The sequence below is a fragment of the Odocoileus virginianus genome, chromosome 21 (genome assembly GCF_023699985.2).
Source record: "Odocoileus virginianus isolate 20LAN1187 ecotype Illinois chromosome 21, Ovbor_1.2, whole genome shotgun sequence".
Taxonomy (NCBI): domain Eukaryota; kingdom Metazoa; phylum Chordata; class Mammalia; order Artiodactyla; family Cervidae; genus Odocoileus; species Odocoileus virginianus.
The window spans coordinates 39,505,807-39,528,123 of NC_069694.1; positions in this window are offsets into that span (position 1 = coordinate 39,505,807).

The window sequence follows — 22,317 nt, forward strand, 5'->3', positions numbered from 1 at the left end:
ATTTTGCTTCTTTGTGGAGACTAAATCAATGAAGCTAAGAGACTTGCCAAGAACATAATACAATATGGTATAAACATTGCCTTCTAACCCCAAGTCCATCATGAAACTCTCCCAGCTCTCTGTATCTAAGTTCTCAAAGATCCTAGTAAGGTCACTGCAATGAAAATCAATGGGGCTGATTCTCACTCTTTTAAATGAGGGAAGCTGACCTATAAGCCAAACAATACAGCCTGTGAGTGAGGGTCTGTTTCAGCACCATCCCTGCCCTCTTCCCTGTCCACACAGGGCCTGGCCTCTGCCTGACTCGGGGCCCTTCAGATCTGCCAGGAGCTCCTTTGCTTAACAATTCTGTAACTTAGGCAGCACACAATACAACTGGTTTAATTAATTTTTTGACCTCCAAAGTCAGGAAGCAGAACACTCTCACGAAGGCAGGGTCTGAGCTTCTCCTTTCTACTTAGGCTTCAGCTTGGCTAAAGCCACGGGAAAGAACCTTAGCAGAAGGCAAGATGGTTTCTTCTGCTTGGCAACCCTCTCCCAAAGCAGAGCTCAAGAATATTTACACATGCAAAGGGGGAGCATCAGGCTTATTGTGTTCAAAAAGGCTCATTGCCATCAGGTCTGTCTCCTCCGTGTTGAGCTGCAAATCTGTGTTCCCACCTTACCACAGTATATGGTTTTTAAAAAAAAGAAAAAAACTGAAGATGAGCTAAAAATACCTGAGCCAAATTCAGCACTTCTGTAAGAAGGCTGAGCACACTGGTGACATCCATGGTAAAGACAGCGCCAACATTATACACAGCAAGTCACATCCTGATGAGTTAATTGCCCCAATTGAATGTTAAGTGCAGTGGAGGAAAAGGGTATGTTAATACATGAAACTTAAGTTTTTCACACAGGAAATAAAACCGCAAATGGAGATTTAACATCTTATGAAAACTTGTGCAAAGATAACTTTTAAGGAGAAAAAGAGCTGTTCAGATTTGTAGATGAAGCTATCTCATGAATAAAATATCCTCAAGCTTCATCAGTTTTCAAAGAAAAAATAAGACTATTTAGCACACTTCTGTGTCCTTCCCACTCAGCACACATCAGTGGAAAGAGTAGGTGCCCTAGAATTGAAGATCTGAATTTTAAGTCCCTCTGCCCCGCTCTAACTGGTTATGCAGTGATGACTGAGTTGATTAACTTCTCTGTCTTGGTTTCCATATATATACAACATTGGGGTGATGCCTACTTCTCCCAGGCTGTTTTAAAAATTAAATGAAGTGACACAAACCCAAAGGCACAGTGCCTACAGTAGCACCTAGTACATCACAGATGCTCAGTAAGTATCAATTCGTCCATTACTCTGCACTACAAAGGGCAGAATGAAGAAATGAGTAGAATAAGGAAAACAGCAAATGGAAACCCCAGAACGTAGGATAGAAGGGCACTGTGAAATCTGGCCAAAGGTGGATCAGAAATATTCATTATGACATCCAAAATACTGATGCAGGAAATAAAAGCAAACTAGAGAAAATGTTTCTGTTCATCAGAGTTTCTTGCAAAAAAGGAAAATATTGTAGAATTCATTCTATTTTTTTCATTGGTTGAATTCTGCAGCCCCCTTAAGTGACCTCAAGTTACAGCTAAAGTCAGGAAAAACTAAGTGGCTATGAAACAGTCAGATTTTAATTACCTTGACCAAATAAGTGGTTATGTCTCTGAAAAATTAGTAGATATATAATACCAACATTTAAATCATAAATCAGTGATAAAAAACATTGAAAACTCTTACTTCAACTGTCATTGCTGAGAAAAACACATCTTGGCTGGCTTTTCAGTCACGCACTAGCATGTGGCCCTGCAGCTTTGCAGGTACTAACACACACAGAGAAAACTCAAGTGCTGGGCATGCTTAATGAAGAGACCAGACACAACTGGGGCATTGCTAGAGACTAAAGGAGAACAGGTGGAGAGACCACAATGAGGAGAAAGGGGGAGAGACCAAGTAAAGTCTGTGGAGGACACAGTGAAAGCTTCTAGAGGTGATGTTGGCTAAGGGATTCTTAAGATGTGGGATGTCTTATAATACACATGTGCTGGTGTGCACAGCAATCCTCCTTGATTGTCTGCAACGTTTAGAAAAGGTCTGTTCCACCCATTGGCTTCTGATAGTGGATGCTATACAGAAATACTTAACAGAGCACAGAGCTCCATTTTACAATTGGGTTTCCTTGGCAGGCGGTGGGCGGGGGTGGGCAGGAAAGGCAGCCAAGCAGAAAGAAGAAGAAATATAGGAAGGAAAACATCTCTAGAGGAAACTGGAACCTGGAGCAAGCAGCGACTAGGAGAAAAAGGTGTCCCCTGAGAACCGGATTCTTGCCAACTACGGGCTAGGAACCTATGTCAGGGTATCCAATGCCATCCCTAGGTTCAAGTTTGGCCAGAAGGGCTCACAGGACTCAGAAGCATCCAAGTTCCCAGATGCCAGGCAAGGGCCATCCTCATAAGCAGGCTTTTCTAAGGACAGCAATCTCGGGTCTGCTGTGTTAACTCTTTTCTGCACAGAGCTCAAGGTGGTTTTTAAAATCTTTTTGGACAAGGATGACCCTCACATCCCGGAGGACTAGAGAAGCCAAATGTCTCCTATTTGGGTTACACTAACACTTTTATAGATGCTACCTGTAGGGTTACACTAATATTTTATAGCTGTAATAGGCATTTTCATATGTACATTACTTTATTTCATCTTTGCAACAATGCTGGGGAGGAAGCAATATATGCTCACAGATGGGCAACCCGATGCTCATAGAGGTTTGGTAACTTGCTGACAGCCTCACATGCAGGGTGTCACGGAACTGTGCTTCAAACTCAGTTCTTTAGACTCTAAAGTCCACACACTTTCAGTAATTCACAACACCAGCACCACTTCTCAGCTTGTGACAGCAATTCCAGCCCTCACCTCTAATCTGCTCCCTCAGGAGATTTCTGTTTCCACACCTGCCTAAATTTAGTAAGGAGATTATGGCAGATTATACCTCTCAAAAATGGTCACAACAGTATTTCCAGCCCCATTTGCCCTTTTAGATGCTTGCCCACTCTCCATGGAGACGTGAAGCCTACCTCCCCGACTCTGAACCTGAATAAGCCCTTACGACAGACTCAACAAACAGAATGTGGTAGAAGTGATGCTGTCTGCTGGGGAGGGGAGACAGCGAAGCGGTCTGCAGCCTCCTCCTGAGGCCCCCTCTCTTTCTCATCCTCTCTCCCTCTCCGTCTTTCTGGAAGCATGTACCTGGAAGCCCAAGGAGACGAGCAAGATGGGCAGCTACCCGGAAGTCATCATGCCATAAAACCGTAAACACACATATATATATATGGAATTTTTTTTTCATTTATTTTTATTAGTTGGAGGCTAATTACTTCACAACATTTCAGTGGGTTTTGTCATACATTGACATGAACACATATATGTATATGGAATTTAGAAAGACAGTAACAACGACCCCATGCATAAGACAGCAAAAGAGACACAGATGTAAAGAACAGACTTTTGGACTCTTATGGGAGAAGGCGAGGGTGGGATGATCTGAGAGAATGGCATTGAAACATGTATATTGCCCTATGTGAAACAGATGACCAGTGCAAGCTCAATGCATGAAGCAGGGTGCTCTGGGATAACCCAGAGGGATGGGGTGGGGAGAGAGGCGGAAGGGGTATTCAGGATGGGGGGACACATGTACACCTGTGACTGATTCATGTCAATGTATGGCAAAAACCACCACAATATTGTAAAGTAATTAGTATCCAATTAAAATAAATAAATAATTTTTTTTTAAAAACCACATGAAAAGACCATGTGCAGATAGATACCCTAGGAGGCCCGCCTCCAGTTGTTTGAAGCTTCCCAATCTGGGCACCTGAAATGCAGGTGAAAAGAACTTCAGCTGATCCCAACCTCCAGCCTTTGAGACACTCAGCTGATACCCAGTGAGACAGAAACTAACGATCCCCACCAAGCCCCTGTCCAAACAGCAGATCATTGAGCAAAGTAAATGTTGTTGGTGTTATGCATCAACAGGTAACTGAAACAGTGACAATAATAGACAGACACATATAGTACATATGTATCTCATATATGTAAGAGAAAGTAGAAAATTAGATATATTTCTAAAAGAAGAAATTCAAGCTAATCTATATTAGCATATACAATGGTTGAGATATTTTATATTTACATTGTCACTAATCTTTTCAACCTAAATTATCCCTAGTATCATGAACATTAACACCAACTGGCAACACAATAGCAAACCTGAATTTTTTAAAAATATGTGTAAATCTTGAATTTTTCGCATTTAATAGGAAATCATTGGCTATTTTCAGACAATGGAATTTTACTTAAATAGAGTCTTATTAGCCCAACAATGATGTCCTGTAACCACAAAATTGGGCATATGACCTCACTTAAAGAAGGAGCTTACAATATTCTTGGCAGACACTAGCCCCTATGTCTTCATCTGATATAACTTAAAGAGGTGGGCTTCTTGGGAGGTGAAGCATTCACACACTTTGGAAAGTGGAGTCTGACCCCTGGAGGCTGAAAAGTGCCAGGACCACACCTTTCATCCGGCAAGAAACAGGAAACTGACAGGCCAGGAATATGGGGTTGGAGCCAGCTCCAAGGAAAGTAAACCCTCCTGACACCTAAGCTGGCAATACCTGCCAGGTGGGCTAACCTGAGGGAAAATGGAGTAGAAGCAAATGGACATGAGGTGAGAGACTATGGAAATTATTCATTTGTCATTACAAGTAACAAGTGTCATTACAAGTGACAAACTCAAGATGATATAGCTGCTTCGCCTATACCTTCCAAGGTAGATTTCAAAGAAACCACACTGACAGGCTTAGATGTAGTTCACCACTACTCAACAGAGTGGTACTGAGGGTAGTTACACCAGGGGATAAAACTCCAGAACATAGCCACGTACCTTGTCAACTGGACACATATAACTACAACCAGTCCTGGAAAACAGGGAGAGAATCTATCTAGTTTCATATTCACATATGAGACTGCCCTGGCTATATACTTGGACAGAAAGAATACAATCTCAAGATAACCTAGAAGCATGCACCAGGAGAGATGAGGCAAAGGGTGCTCTGAAAACGGTTCTGTGGCTACATCTGCACAGAGGAGCCTTCAGGAGGCTTCTTACATCATGCCTTGCTCCAAACTTCAGCCAAGTTGTTTATTAAAATTAAACTTTTAGAGAATTTCATTACCAGCAAAATTCAGGGTCACACCTTGAATGGGAGATACAAGGAGGATGAACGTTAGAACAGAAAAGGGAATTTTAATTAACGACAATTACAACTGCTCTTCACTTACCCTCTGCCACTAGCAAATCTCAATCCTCACCTCCCACAATAACTTAAATCCTCTGAGAATTTATAATGCTTATACACAGAGAAATAGTTTTGGTTTCTAGGGAGTTTTGAAAAAACATATCATGCTGTTTTACTAATCTGACCCTTTAAAGAAATTTCAATATTTTTCCATTCACAGAATTTTAAGATGGCCCCAAATATTTCCACTACCTGGTATACGTGTCCCATGTAATAATCCACCCTGCCCCCGAAGTCTGAACAGAACCTGTGAACATGATGGCTAGTCACTCCCATGATCATGCTGCATTGTACCAAGACTCAGTGAGAACAGGCTAGAGAGATTCTTCCACTGATTTTGAAAATGTAAGCTGTCATGTTTCGTGAAGGTAACATGACTGGGGCCTAAGAGCAACTCTTAGAAACTGAGAGCAACCTCTGGCCAAAAACTAGCCAGAAGGAGTAACCTTAGTCCTACAGCCACAAGGAACTGAATTCAGCCAACAACCTGGATGAGTCTGAAACAGACCCTGACCTCCAAATGAGAACATAAACCTGCAGGCACCTTGATTTCATCATAGTGATATCCTGACTAGAGGACCTCCATCTATGTAGTGACAAAATTTCTGACGCACAGAAAATGTGAGATAATAAACAGATATTATTTTGAGCCACTAATTTTGTGGTTATTGTTATATAGCAATTAAAAAAAAAAAAAAACCTCATACACCTCTCCCTCTGCTGCCTGCACCAAGCTGCGTTTTCAAAGCAGTATCACATAACACCACAATGTGCATATATTTTATTATTACTGTTTTTAAAGTTACACAATTTCTGGAGGGTTGGCACAGCCTCTGAATATTTCATCCTGTTTTTAATCCACTCTGTGCTAGATGCCTATAACCTGGTTCAGTATGTTTTCAGCTTCTCCCTGTTTTTATTTTGTGTGTCCATGGAAAGAAAATCAAGAACAAGAATGACATTTCTGTTTCTCAGAGCAGTAAAAAGTGTCGTTCATGCCTGACCAAGGGTGGACACCCTTACTGCTCCATTTCCTGTGCCCTGTAATCCTCCATTACACAAACTCATGCCACTTTCTTACCTCACAGCTGTTCGTGGCTACAAGAATGGCCAAAACTGCTACTCATCCTGGCGCTGGAAGCATTACTAGGAGGAGGCACTCCATCTCCACCTCCACGTCTTCTCTCCAGGGCTTAGACGACTTCAACTACTAGCAAAAAATAACCAAGTATGATAAAGTCCGCTGTGGGTTAAATTGCCAGTAGCAGGAAAAATCTAAGATTATTGCCATTTGCAACCATGGTTGATGTCATAAATCAACACAGAAGACAGTAAGTTAAAAAGACCAAACAAATTATTTAGGGCAAACAAGACAAACCGTTATCTATCTATTTTAATTTATGACATATTCCCCCAGAATATCACAGCATGTGACCTATTTTGGAGACTGACTCACCAAGGTGATCTAGTTAAAATGAGATCACTAGGGTGAGCTCGGATCTAAAATGACTGGTATCCTTAAAAAGTGAAAATTTAGTCAGAGAGATAGACATGCATAGAGAAGAGAAAATGTGAAGAGATGTAAAGAGAAGATAGCCATTCACAAGCCAATTACAGACCTAGAACTCATCCTTCCCTCATAGCTTTCAAAAGGAACCTGTCCTGCTGACATCTTGATATTGGACTTCTAGCTTGTAGAACTGTGAGACAATGTATTTCCAAGGTTTAAGTCACTCAGTTTGTGGCACTTGGTTAAGGCAGCCCTGGGAAACTCATGCAGCCCCCAAACTTCGCTCTGCATTTTCTCTGTCTGATAAGTTACTGTATTCATTCTGCAGGTGAACACTTAGTCGCCATCTCCATTTCTCCTCCAAGTAGATCACAGCTTTAGCCTTCACTGTAAAATAAACTTTATTCCTTCACTTAATGCTTTTTTAAAGTTCATTTCCTATCTATGCCATCAGTAATGGTTCTATAGCCCTATCATTGGACCTGCTCTAGAAACAAGCCCTGAAAACCCTTCTGCACTGTTGGCGGGCAAGTAAATTGGTACAGCCACTATGGAGAATAGTACAGAGCTTCCTTAAAAGACTAAAAATAGAACTGTCATATGATCCAGCAACCTCACTCCTGGGCATATAGCTGGAAAAAATTATAACCCTAAAAGATACACACACCCCTATGCTGATAGTGGCACTATTTACAATAGTCAAGACATGGTAGCAACCTAAGTGTCCAGTGACAGGTGAATGGATAGAGGAGATGTGGTAAGTGAATACAGTGGAATATTAGTCAGTCATAAACAAGAATGAAATCACACCAATTGCAGCAACATAAATGGACCTAGAAATTATCAAACTAAGTGAAGTAAGCCAGACAGAGAAAGACAAATATCATGATATTCTTATATGCAGAATCTGAAAAAATGATACAAATGCATTTACTTACAAAGTAGAAATAGACTTACATTCATAGAAAACAAACAGTGGTTACCAAAGGGGAAAGTGGTGGTGGGGGGGGAGTAAATGAGGAGTTTTGGATTAACATCTGTTAATAATCTGTTATATTCATTACTGTATATAAAATAGATAACCAACAAGGATCTACTTTGTAGCCCAGGGAACTATACTCAATATTTTATAATAAGCTATAATGGAAAATATTACAAAAAATAATATAGTGTGTATAACTGAAACACTCTGCTGTACATCAGAAACTAATATAACATTAAGCCTAATAAAACTAACACATAAATCAACTATACATCAATTAAAATATTTTTTTTAACTCTGAGAACATCCTGATAACCATTTGATGAAGCTAGAGGAAAAGTAACAGGTAAAGATGTACAAATTTTGATGTCCTAGACAAATTAGGGAATCAGTAAGCAAACCTGTCTGGATTCATTAGAGTTCATGCCCAAAAGAGAAGTCTGAACTTTATCCTCCAAGCATGAGAAATCAATGAAAAGACTTAGTGGTTGTTTTGTTTGCCAAGAGCCTTATAAGTCTTTCAGGAAGATGCATCTGGCCACTATTTCAGAAGATAGATTTAGGAAAAGGATCAGAGTCATGGAGATCAGATGGAAAGATATTAGAAGGCCATGGGTGGAAGAATAAAAAACCTAGATAATAGTAATACAGTAGAAAGGGAAAGAATACATGTGAAAAATCTTACGAAGAATCAACGAGACTTAGTAGAATGTGAAACAAACTTGAGTTCTCCAGTTTGGAAAAGCAAAATTGATGAGGCTAAGAAAGGCTGAAAAATAATAAGTACTTAAACTGCATAAAATAGGCTATTTCAGCAGATCTTAATAGTGACTAACAAAACATTAATAGTCGCTAGAAAGGCATTTCTGTTTTCTAGGTATATTTTAAAAACCTCTTCTCCAATACAACATTTAATGAGTCCAATAAAATTTGGAATGTTTAAATGCTGTTTTGTTGTTGGTTTGCTGAAATCATATGCAAAGCATTCAATGTCTCTTTTGGGGGAGGTTGGGGAGATGTTCATTCTTTCCTTCAGAAAATGAAGGCGAATGTCATCTTTCTTTGATTCAAGAGAGGAACTTGCATTATATTACTTGCTTTTGACTGAATATGTACACTTATAGGTAACTCTGTCATGTGAGTGTGTTTCCACATGTGCACACACTCACACTCACATCCAGGTTCCTAGAACTGTGTTCCAAATCGCTTCCTTCCTCAGTGCTCTTCAGGATTAGCCTGAGGCCTGAAGTGATGTGAAGAGAAATGAAGTCGCTCAGTCATGTCCGACTCTTTGTGACCCCATGGACTGTAGTCTACCAGGTCCTCCGTCCATGGGATTTTCCAGGCAAGAGTACTGGAGCAGGTTGCCATTTCCTTCTCCAGGGGATCTCCCCAACCCAGGGATCGAACCCAGGTCTGCCGCACTGTAGGCAGACACTTTACCATCTGAGCTACCAGGGGAGGCTTAGTGAGTGTTAATTTATAACACTAAATAATAGCCATGAATCCATTCACCTCCATTGTCTCTAAAAAAACAATTTTAGTATTAGCTAGACTTGCCAACATCTGTTAGATCACACAAAAAGCAAGAGAATTCAAGAAAAAAAATCTACTTCTGCTTTATAGACTATGCCAAAGCCTCTGACTGTGTGATTCACAACAAACTGTGACAAATTCTTAAACAGGTGGGAAAACCAGATCACCTTACCTGCCTTCTGAGAAATCTGTATGCAGGTCAAGAAGCAACAGTTAGAACCAGACATAGAACAATGGACTGGTTCCAAACTGGGAAAGGAGCACATCAAGGCTGTATATTGTCACCCTGCTTATTTCACTTATATGCAGAGTACATCATGAGAAACGCTGGGCTGGATGAAACACAAGCTGGAATCCAGATTGCTGGGAGAAATATCAATAACCTCAGATATGAAGATGACACCAACCTTATGGCAGAAAGTGAAGAGGCACTAAAGAGCCTCTTGATGAAATGAAAGACGAGAGTGAAAAAACTGGCTTAAAGCTCAACATTGAAAACACAAAGATCATGGCATCTGGTTCCATCAGTTCAGTTCAGTTCAGTTGCTCAGTCGTGTCCAACTCTTTGCGACCCCATGAATCACAGCACGCCAGGCCTCCCTGTCCATCACCAACTCCCGGAGTTTCCTCAAACTCATGTCCAGCGAGTCAGTGATGCCATCCAGCGATCTCATCCTCTGTCATCCCCTTCTCCTACCCCCTCCCAGCATCAGGGTCTTTTCCAATGAGTCAACTCTTCACATCAAGTGGCCAAAGTATTGGAGTTTCATCACTTCATGGCAAACAGGTGGGAAAACAATGGAAACAGTGACAGACTATTTTTGGGGGCTCTGAAATCACTGCAGATGGTGACTGCTGCCATGAAATTAAAAGACACTTGCTCCTTGGAAGAAAAACCAACCTAGACAGCATATTAAAAAGCAGAGACCTAACTTTGGCAGCAAAGGTCTGTCTAGTCAAAGCTATGGTCTTTTCAGTAGTCATTTATGGATGTGAGAGTTAGACCATAATTTCTGAGTGCTGAAGAATTGATGCTTTTGAACTGTGGTGTTGAAGACTCCTGAGAGTCGAGTCCCTTGCACTGCAAGGAAATCAAACCAATCAATCCTAAAGGAAATCAGTCCTGAATATTCATTGGAAGGACAGATGCTAAAGCTGAAGCTCCAATATTTTGGCCACCTGATGCAAAGACTGACTCATTTGAAAAGACCCTGATGCTGGGAAAAATTGAAGGCAGGAGAAGAAGGGGATGACAGAGGATGAGATGGTTGGATGGCATCACCAACTCAATGGACATGAGTTTGAATAAGCTCTGGGAATTGGTGATAGACAGGGAAGCCTGGTGTGCTGCAGTCCATGGGGTCTCCAAGAGTCGGATACGACTGAGCAAATGAACTGAACTGAACTGAAGACTGCCTTAATGCAGAATCAGATGAGCAACAGGGTCAGTTTTTCAAGAAGAGAGCCTTCCTCATATATTTAAATCAATAACATTTATATCACTAAGGACTCTGTAAGTCCTTATTCATTTTCTCTCTACCACTCTAACTTTGGACTCATGAAGTGCAAATAAAATGCAGAAGATGATAACCAGAGAAAGCAAGAAAATGCTATACAAATGTCAGGGGCAACTGAGGATGTGGAGCATCAGGATTATGGACATATTTTGAAAGGTGTCACTACCTGAAGTATGAAAAAGCAATCCATACCCCCAAAGCCATAAAATCATAATCTGTAATTATATGACATTCCTAAACCTCAGATCATTTGGATATTATTTCCCCAGGTAAAAGGTTCCAAGCTTTTTGCAAATGTTTTTGCTCAACTCCATGTTTCAACCTAGGCCAGGCAAGTAGAAAATTTATCACAGTCTAGAAGCCAAATTCTTTTCTCTTTAGGGGAAAAAAATACAAAAAGAAACAACTTTGAAAAATGCTGATGAAATGTAACTTTTCTCCACAATAATTTTCTGGCATTTATGACAAAGATCTACTGTTACTTACAACTTCCAGTGAATTTCATTCTTGGCTTAGTTGCAACCCAAAGAACTGATGGGAGGGATATTAATATATCTCTGAGTGGTGAGGGAGCTGTTTTTCAAGTAGATTGAGGCAGTGAGTGTTTGGAACACCTCATACTTCAATGAAATCCAATTTTCTCTTACAGGTTTCACCCAGTAGCAAGAAGGCACTCTTATTGAAATGCTTACATTCCAACAGCATCCATAAAAGAGAAAAGACATTCTACAGTGATGTTAGCAGTTTTTTGTTATTTGAAAATGTACTTGCATCTTGTCCAGTTCCAGTGAATTCTCACCACTGAGGCAAGGACTCAGACTTCTAATGATTTGTAGAGAATTATGTTACCAGCAATTTTACATATCTCTCATGCCTGAATCCTCTGGGCTTTGTGGAAGCACACTGCCAGGGATTTGCTGGCAGACTGGAATAATATTTTATGGTAAAGATTTGATGGTAAAGAAGGGGTACTTCAAGGGGTTGATACGGTATGTAAGGTTGAAAATATGGACACTTTCTGATAAGGAGACATTAAAAGATTCAAGAAGATTCATGGATCCAACAGTCCATGTCATCAGGCCTTCAAATACCTTCTTTTTAATCACAAAGTCACCCCAGGCTATCTGCAGGAATGGGAGCTAGAAAATCTGTGAAAGATTTAAACTTTCTGTTAAATCCTTGAGTTACTGGGAAGAAAATCAAACATCAAGAAGGTTGTCTATAGTCACTGAGGTATTGCAGTGGTCCACTCTGAAAACTGCTACCATCAGCTAGAACCATTGTCAAGGGTTTTCAAATCAGAGAGAGAGTTCACAAAGTCTTCTTTAATTCTTTTGTCATATGTGACAGTTGTTATTGTTTTCGCAACTGATGGAAGTCAAAACACATTTTAAGTATGAGAAGAGCTTGGGAGAACTTGAATCTCCACAATAAAGAAAGATCTTCTCTTCAGAAAGAACAACTTTAGCTTTTAGTATGGAGGTTAGGTCTCGTTTTAAACCTTGAGTCTAAGAAAGTTGTGAAAGTAGGTCTTAGAAGAAAATGATGCACTTTCCAGAAACTCTGCAGTTAATTATCCACATCCATTAAGGTTCTACTGCAGATTTTAATATGGAGAAGGCAATGACACCCCATTCCAGTACTCTTGCCTAGGAAAGCCCATGGACAGAGGAGCCTGGTGGGCTGCAGTCCATGGGGTCACTAAGATTCAGACACGACTGAGCGACTTCACTCTCACTTTTCACTTTCATGCATTGGAGAAGGAAATGGCAACCCACTCCAGTGCTCTTGCCTGGAGAATCTCAGGGACGGGGGAGCCTGGTGGGCTGCCATCTGTGGGGTCGCATAGAGTCGGACACGACTGAAGCAATTTAGCAGCAGTAGCAGCAGCAGCAGATTTTAACATAGCTAAGAGTATAAAATCTGAATTAACTTAAGCCCTAAGTAGGGTCTTAACCATTATCTGTATTGTATCCAAATCTCACTTACCCTGATAAGGGGTAAACCTAACATCATTTATTTGGCACTTAATCTATGTTATACAAAGTTTGACCATTTTATATACCCTCTGTAAAATTTCACAATAACTCAGTGAAATACATATTATTAATGTTCCTTTTCTGATGATATAAGGACTAAGATCATGGTCAGATAGCTATTTGGTGGTAAAGCTTGAATTTAAACCTTAAGGCTATATATTGTTACCCTGCTTATTTAACTTACATGCAGAGGATAAAATGTGAAATGTCAGTCTGGATGAAGCTCAAGTTGGAATCAAGATTGTCAGAAGTATCAGTAACCTCAGATATACAGATGACACCACTCTACAGATAGAAAGGGAAGAGAAACTAATGAGCCACTTGATGAAGGTAAAAGAGGACAGTGAAAAAGCTGGCTGAAAATGTAACATTCAAAAAAATAACATCACAGCATCTGGTTCCATCACTTCATTACAAATAGATGGGGGAAAATGGAAACAGTAACAGGCTTTATTTTTTGGGGCTCCAAAATCACTGAAGATGGTGACTGCAGCCATGAGATTAAAAGATATTTGCTCCCTGGAAGAATACCTATGTCAAACCTAGGGAGCATATTAAAAAGCAGAGACAACACTTTTCTGACAAAGGTCCATTCAGTCAAAGCTGTGGTGTTTCTAGTAGTCAGGTACAGATGTGAGAGTTGAACCATAAAGAAGGCTGAGCACCAAAGAATTGATGCTTTCGAACTGTGGTGCTAGAGAAGACTCTTGAGACTGCCTTGGACAGCAAGGAGATCAAACCAATCAATGCTAAAGGAAATAAATCATGAATATTCACTGGAGGGACTGAAGCTGAAGCTGAAGCTCTAATACTTTGGCCATCTGATGCGAAGAGCCAACTCAATGGAAAAGACCCTGATGCTGGGAAAGACTGAGAGCATGAGGAGAAGAGGGCAAAAGATGATGAGATGGTTGGATGGCATCATCGACTAAATGGACATGAGTTTGAGCAAACTCCAGGAGATCGTAAAGGACAGGGAAGCCTGTCTTGCTGCAGTGCATGGGATCGCAAACAGTTGGCCGCAACTGAGTGACTGATCAACAAGAAATGATCAGTTAAACCCTGATTTTCCTGTACCTGATATAAGACACCTTGCTACTCTACCAGTAGTAGATTCTTGAACAAATCAACTACAGTAAAAAGGTAAATTATATAAAGACAGTGAAGGCAAGATTACCAAATGGCATCTTATTCTCGAAACCAAAGACCACTGAAACATTAGTAGAAGAAGCTTTTCAAGGAATTTGTGAATAACCACAGACACTTGGTTGAATCAAAAATTACCATTTTTCACTAGCAGTAATCTTGATATTACTTACAAATAGCTGAGAAAAGAAGAGAAGCTAAAGGCAAAGGAAAAAAGGAAAGATATACCCATTTGGATGCAGAGTTCCAAAAAATAGCAAGGAGAGATAAGAAAACCTTCCTCAGCGATCAGTGCAAAGAAACAGAGGAAAACAATAGAATGGGAAAGACTAGAGATCTCTCTAAGAAAATTAAAGATACCAAGGGAACATTTCATGCAACGATGGGCACAATAAAGGACAGAAATGGTATGGACCTAATAAAAGCAGAAGATATTAATAAGAGGTGGCAAGAATACACAGACAAACTTTACAAAAAAAATCTTCATGACCCAGATAACCACGATGGTGTTATCACTCACCTAGAGCCAGACATCCTGGAATGCAAAGTCAGGTAGGTCTTAGGAAGCATCACTAAGAACAAACCCAGTGGAGGTGATGGAATTCCAGTTGAGCTATTTCAAATTCTAAAAGATGATGCTGCCAAAGTATTGCACCCAATATGTGAGCAAATTTGGAAAACTCAGCAGTGGCCACAGGACTGGAAAAGGTCAGTTTTCATTCCAACCCCAAAGAAAGGTTAATGCCAAAGAATGTTCAAACTACAGCACAATTGCACTCATCTCACACACTAGCAAAGTAATGCTCAAAATTCTCCAAGCCAGGCTTCAACAGTACGCGAACCTGAACTTCCAGATGTTCAAGGTGGATTTAGAAAAGGCAGAGGAACCAGAGATCACATTGCCAACATCCTCTGGATCATCAAAAAAGCAAGAGAGTTCCAGAAAAACATCTTCTTCTGCTTTATTGACTATGTCAAAGTCTTTGACTGTGTGGACCACAACAAACTGTGGAAAATTCTTAAAGAGATGGGAATACCAGACCACCACCTTATCTGCCTTCTGAGAAACCTATATGCAGGTCAAGAGGCAACAGTTAGAACTGGACATGGAAAAACAAACTGGTTCCAAATCAGGAAGGGAGTATATCAAGGTTGAATATTGTCACCCGGCTTATTTAAATTATATGCAGAGTACATCATGAGAAAGCCTGGGCTGGATGAAGCACAAGCTGAAATCAAAAATGCCAGGAGAAATATTAATAACCTCAGATATTCAGATGACACCAATCTTATGGCAGAAAGTGAAGAACTAGCGAGTCTCGATAAAAGTGAAAGAGAGTGAAAAAGTTGGCTTAAAACTCAATATTCAGAAAACTAAAATCATGGCATCCAATCCTATCACTTCATGGAAAATAGATGGGGAAACAATGGAAACAGTGACAGAATTTATTTTCTTGGGCTCCAAAATCACTGCAGATGGTTACTGCTGCCATGAAACTAAAAGATGCTTGCTCCTTGGGAGAAAAGCTATGACCAACCTAGACAGCATATTAAAAAGCAGAGAGATTACTTTACGGACAAAGTTTGGTCGAGTCAAAGCTTTGGTTTTTCCAGTAGTCATGTATGGATGTGAGAGCTGGAAATCATAGAGAATTCTGGCTGAGCGCTGAAGAATTGATGCTTTTTTAACTGTGGTGTTAGATTAGACTCTTGAGAGTCCCTTGGACTGAAATGAGATTCAACTGGTCCATCCTAAAGGAAATCAGTCCTAAATATTCATTGGAAGGACTGATGCTGAAGTGGAAACTGCAATACTTTGGCCACCTGATGTGAAGAACTGACTCACTGGAAAAGACCCTGATGCTGGGAAAGATTGAAGGCAGGAGGTGAAGGGGATGACAGAGAATAAGATGGCCAGATGGCATCACCGACGCAGTGGACCTGAGTTTGAATAAGCTCTGTGAGTTGGTGATGGACAGGGAAGGCTGCCGTGCTGCAGTCTATGGGGTCACACAGAGTCAGACAGGACTGAGAGACTGAACTGAATCTTAATATATAGCAGATGATGAAGTAACTATTTCTTCACCCTGACTATTGAGCATCAGAAAAGAAGTGAATCTCAGGGGTAAGGTTTAGCCTGTATAACTCTATTCAGAGCAATAATAATTATTGTTTAATTTTTCAAAAAGATTTATATATTCTTTGAGAGATAGAGGATTTGACATTCTGTCTTTTTTTTGTTTTTGGTCTTTTTTGTTTGATTTTGGTTAAGAGAAGCAGATGATATTAGCAAAAATCTGAAGTTTAATCAATAGTAGGACCTGCAGCTCTGTGTGTGATGTTTTTTTTTCTCTTTGGCATATCAGCATTTTTGTCAGAGGAAACAAAACAGAACTCTCCTCTTCCTACAACTCACTCCAAATCCTTCCCTTCACTTCTTTCCCTCCGCTGCTGCTGCTGCTGCTGCTGCGTCGCTTCAGTCGTGTCCGACTCTCTGCGACCCCATAGAAAGCAGCCCACCAGGCTCCCCCGTCCCTGGGATTCTCCAGGCAAGAACACTGGAGTGTGTTGCCATTTCCTTCTCCAATGCATGAAAGTGAAAAGTGAAAGTGAAGTCGCTCGGTCGTGTCCGACTCTTAGCGACCCCATGGACTGGACTGCAGCCCACCAGACTCCTCCATCCATGGGATTTTCCAGGCAAGAGTACTGTGGTGGGGTGCCATTGTCTTCTCCGCTTGCTTCTGCAGCACCATCAGATTGCTGGAGGGAGTGACTGGGCCACTGGATCTAAATATTATTCAGCTCTGATCACATTGCATCAGAAATTGTTAGTAAAACTGAGCTATAGCACATTAGAAACATCCAGAGACTTGGCTCTCAAGGAAATCATGTTTTCTCTCCTCTGAGTCTGAAGATGCCTGAAGGAGAATAAAAGAAAGCCTGCAAGAGCAGAGACCTGGGGGACTCAGTAGAAATGATAATGATGATTCTTTTTTAATTCCTGGGGGAAGAAATATTCCTGAGTTTTCCACCTACAGAACAGAATAGTGTGGGATTCAGGCTGTTGGCTTCATTTTCCTTGACTTCTTCGAGAACTTTATAATCCTACTAAAGTGTGTGTTATATAAAAGGGGGTCAGTTGACCTGCCTATAATGGTTACAGGAGTCTGTAACTTTGCTTTACTAACTAGTGTGTGCACTCAGTTGAGGATTAGCAGAAACTGCTAGCTTCATTATCACTGAAACTGATCTTTCACCATCACTAGGGAACAGAGCAAATCAATGGTCACAAAGATGCCTTCATTCTTATCTCCACCTCTACCTCCTCTGGCTCACAACATCCTCAACAGTTACCATCCTACTGGGAAATGGGAACAGGTGCCCTGGAAACATCTCTTTCTAGACACAGACACACACCATTTTCTACAACAGTTATCCCACTCCAGAGACCAACAAGAGTTATCATTTTTAAAAAGCCCCTAGAGATGGGAGAGAATGGGAAGTTGTAATTGCTCCACAATTTCTAGAGGAATCACTGAAGAGATGCTATGCTCTTAGCCAATGAATGAGTGGTCCCATGTTCCTTGTGCCAAGATTCATATTCCAAATCCTATGTCCTTTCTGCTTGACCCTGGTAAAGCCGAGTATAGCACTGTTCACCACAGCTGGAAAGTCATTACATGTTTAAATGCTAGATGCAATGGGAGACTTCTTCTTGCTAAAAATTGCATCAACATGGTGTCATCAAAAACTGGCTCTGGTCACTTGCTCTTCTTTTTCATGAATGTGTAGAAAACTAGAGGTCACACAGGAAACATGGAACGAGAAAAGAGATATGCTGAGGTTGCTATGATTTTGAAGAGCTGAGTAGCTGTTCGGCCTTAGCATGATCAGACTGCTAGTTTGGAAACTCTGATGGGAACTTCACATGTAGAGACTTCATCATGAAAGACCTAGTCCAGCAGCCATTTTCATACTCCACCCTCCCTCACATAGACCTCTTGTATTTTAATTGTAAACATTTTTTTGGATCAGTTTGCATTCTCATTTGTTGTAACCACATATTTGCATTTCAAATGCCACAAAATAAATAAATAAATAACACAGAGGTTCTTAGCTCATTCTAAATGAAATTTCTAGGTTTTTACAATGCAAATTTCTCTTGTGGTCTAGCATGCTGGTCAGGAAATGCCAATGTTTCAAAATGATTCCAACATTTTTTGGGGGGGGGGTAGTTCATCATATTCTATTCTCTTTGGACTTGCTGTTAACTTTCTTATCCCCAAGGTTGAATTACATTCAGCTAAGAATGAGGAAATTTTAAAACCAAGCCCATTTGTAAATTGAGAGCTGCCTGCCAATGAAAGCCATATGTAATCTCAAATCCTGATTTTAATCAGTAGTTTCAACTTTTTCACTAAATAAAGCTTTATGCCAGAATGCTCATGAGACAATCCTCAAGTGTCATTAGCATAATTGTGCAGCCTCAGGGATTAAGGGTAGGACAGATCTGGGCTGAAGTCCAGTTCTGCCACTAACTAGCCTTGTGACCTTGAGCCAGTTGCTTCATTTATATTAACCTCAGGTAGCAGCTCTCTCATTTGGCTTTTGTGAGGATTAAATAAACCAAGGCATGAAGAATACATTGTTTAAGGTCTGAAACATGATGAGTGCTCAGTATGTATTACCTAATGTTATTCTTTCCCCTAAAGCTTTCAAAGAACCTGAATATACATTTTCCAAAGAAACGAAATCTAGACTGGCACCAGACTCCTCATCAGAAAGACTGAGGCTAGTCGACAATAATACTTCCAAAGTTCTGTTACAATGAGATATTTTAACCTAAAATTCCATATCCAGCCAAATTAGAAATAAGCTATATCAATATTCAATAAAAAAAAAAAAAAAAAAAAACACCAGAAACATCCCTGTAGTTGAATAAGATTGAATGCATTGATTCTGGCTGTAGTGAAGGTTTCACCCCATGGGGAGGTGTGGGCATCTGGAAGGAGCTAAGGCAGGACTTATTATAAGATTTAAGCCTGTGCTTAGTGATTCTGGAAAGAATGCCAGAAAGTAGGGTTTGCTTTGATCGGGGTGATGTCAGGTGGTGGGAAGGATCCTATGAAAAGGTATCTTAATAATTTTTACCTAGAAGACCACAGAAATGAAGCAGGTAGGTCTAAAGATTAAGGGGTACAGAAACAACAATCACTCGTGCTTGCTAGGAGAGAGGATGCTGGACATTATTAAAGTCTGCTCTGTGTTCTCATTGCTATCTGCGCACAGACACTTCTCCAGACTGATCCTGTTTTTTATTTGCTCCATCATGGTCACAGTGTCAACCCACCTAATGTTGCTGTTCTGTGAAATTGTCTATTTGAATAGGGAGCATCACTAATAGCAGCAGGTCTGCCACCAGCTAACAGCACTTTTTTCTCCATGGAAGGGAAGAAAAAGGACATATTTAGACATGCAAGAACTCAGGTAGTTTAGCTTACATACACTTTTTCCGAAGAAGCTACTTGAGGATGTGCTAGAGCAAAAACAACGGAATGAACCAAAACAAGGTTTTGAGTCCAAGAAATAATTGGCACCAACCCAGACCTTTCAACAGGCTGCTGCTACAAAAGGACAGAATAATGGATCCAGGCATCTGGCTTTCAGGGGTGTGGAGATCTCTCTAAAGACTGGGTCTCCATCCTTCAATCCTCTGAGACCAGACAGTCTTAAATTAGTATGTCTTTGGTACAGAGAACCAAAAAACCCTAATGAGGTCTACAGGATACACTGATCCTTACATAATTACTGGTGGAGACTTTAAGCAAATGGAAAATAATGGCATCAATAAATTGAGGATGAAATGTAATACATGAAGGTAAAAATGAGAGAAACAGTGATTTCTTTTATTTTACAATGTGTGATGGGACAGATGGTCACCACTGGTGTTTTTACAATGGACAGACAAAGGCAGAAGGAACAGGGGAGGGGCTCTTTCACTTGAGTGCACCCAGGATTCTGTGCAATTCTTCAGAACCCCAAGGAATTCCATTGCAAAATGAAATTGGAATGTACTAGACATGAGTTTGAGCAAGTTCCGGGAAATGGTGAAGGACGGGAAAGCCTGGCATGCTGGAGTCCATGGGGTCGCAAAGAGTCAGACATGACTGAGCAATTGAACAGCAACATATAGCAATGATATCACTAGGCAATCATTTAAAACACTCTTAAAGAAAAAAGAAGTAAATCAAGCACAACTTATGGTAAATCAATCATCTCAAATAATAACTCACTAATCCAATCACAACTTATCACATCACACCAGTGGGTTTTAACACTTGAGTTCGAGAATTGCAATTTTAAATGAAGTAGGCCAATATTTAAAAATCATCACTTAAAGCTAATCCTATAGTAGGAAAAAATGAGAGGCAGAAGTTAAGCTTTCCACAGCATCATTTGACCTGTAACTGTTTTCCAGTTGGGAGGCAAGACAGTGGTGACAAAATGAACAAGTAAAATAAGCAAACCAGTGGTGGGGGGAGGTATATGAGGCAGGAGCTGCAGAATTGAGTGAGAAACAGATGCATAAAGAGAAAAAGAAACTTTAAATACCTTACACAAGGGGAAAGAGTTTAAGATTGAAATTATAAGTGCAGAAAAAATGAAGAGTGACTAAAGCTACTAATGAGGAAATATGATGAAAACAGGAAAGAATGGCGATGATATTAACAGCAACTCGGCTGGGGTATTTGAAGATGAGGTAGATAGCTAATATTTTCCAAACTATTGATATTTTTTAAAATTACATTTCTATGATTTTGTACAATAAAAGGAACAGAAAAAAGTGAACCCTAAATTTAGATGTTATAAAATTTGAGAGGAAAGTTCAAAATTGGGAGAATTTATTACAATTTATATTTTTAAATGTTAAAAAGCAATGTTTTCTGAATAATGTAACTAACCAAAATAAATTCTAATCTCAAATAAAACAGACTTAATATAGAGTACAGAAATAAAGCACTATCACTTTTACAATAGTGTGAGTTTGATAAATAGTTTCAAGGATTCTTAAAGATTCGTGATCAACTCACTAAATTGGTTCTCTTTTTTAACTACAAGATGAATTCTGAATTTGGTAAGCAGGTGACAGACTCATAAAGTAACCTTTAAGATTTCATTCAATCTATTTAAATTGACTTGAAAAATGGCTGGCAGGCTATCAAATGAGTAGCAACAAAGTGACATTTTGGGAGCCCGATGAGATTCCCCAGAAACCAACATTAATTCAGAGTCTCACTGAATGTACCAATAGAATAGAACCCTCTCAGAGGCAATAACTGAATAAAATTACATATTCTAAGTACTTACTAATCTAAGGCATCAGCCCTATTATATGAAGATTGAATGGTTTTTGCATTTTGATAACAATTTATTATCGATTAGGATTAAAAACAAGCTTCAATAGGCAACACTCCAGCAAAAGAGAAGTTAAATTTAATGAGAAGTTCCTTCTGCCTGACTTATTTTTTTTTCTGTTTACAGGAGGAAAGGAGGAAGGAAAAGAGAAGGCCAAGAAACATCCCCTCCAGCATCCAGCTTCCAAAGAAGTCCCAGGACGGGGACAGTCGAATCCCAGGGGGAGGGAGAGGAGTGAGGGAAGAACACTCAATAGAACGAAGGGCGCTCAGCCTCCTGGTTCTACTACACCTTGTTGGGAATTGAAAATTCACTTCCTCTGGCAAATGATGCAGCCAATTAAATGTGAACATCCTCCACACCTGTTCCTGTTTCTAAGGCAATGAGATCTGACACAAGTGAGCAAGATGACAATATAAATCCTAAGTTGCATGGAGAAATTTATTATGTTTTTAGTAAAACCATAGCCTAATCACTCAGTGCTTCAACTACCCCATTTGCAAACACAGAAATCTTTGTCTACAGGATCTTCACACAGATGGCATAAGAATTCATAAAGCTTAGAAAATATACTTTTCCTTAGAGAAAATGAATTGCATGAATCCTGGATGTTTTCTGACATATTAATAAAATCTTGGCTTCCCCATAATAGTGTATGGGAATATTATGATCATCCAGTACACCACCTGCATTCCAAATGAAAATACGAACATCTTATCAATGTTGAAATCACTTGTCTGAAGGAGATCTGGCAATTTTCCTCAATAACTCAGTCTAATATAA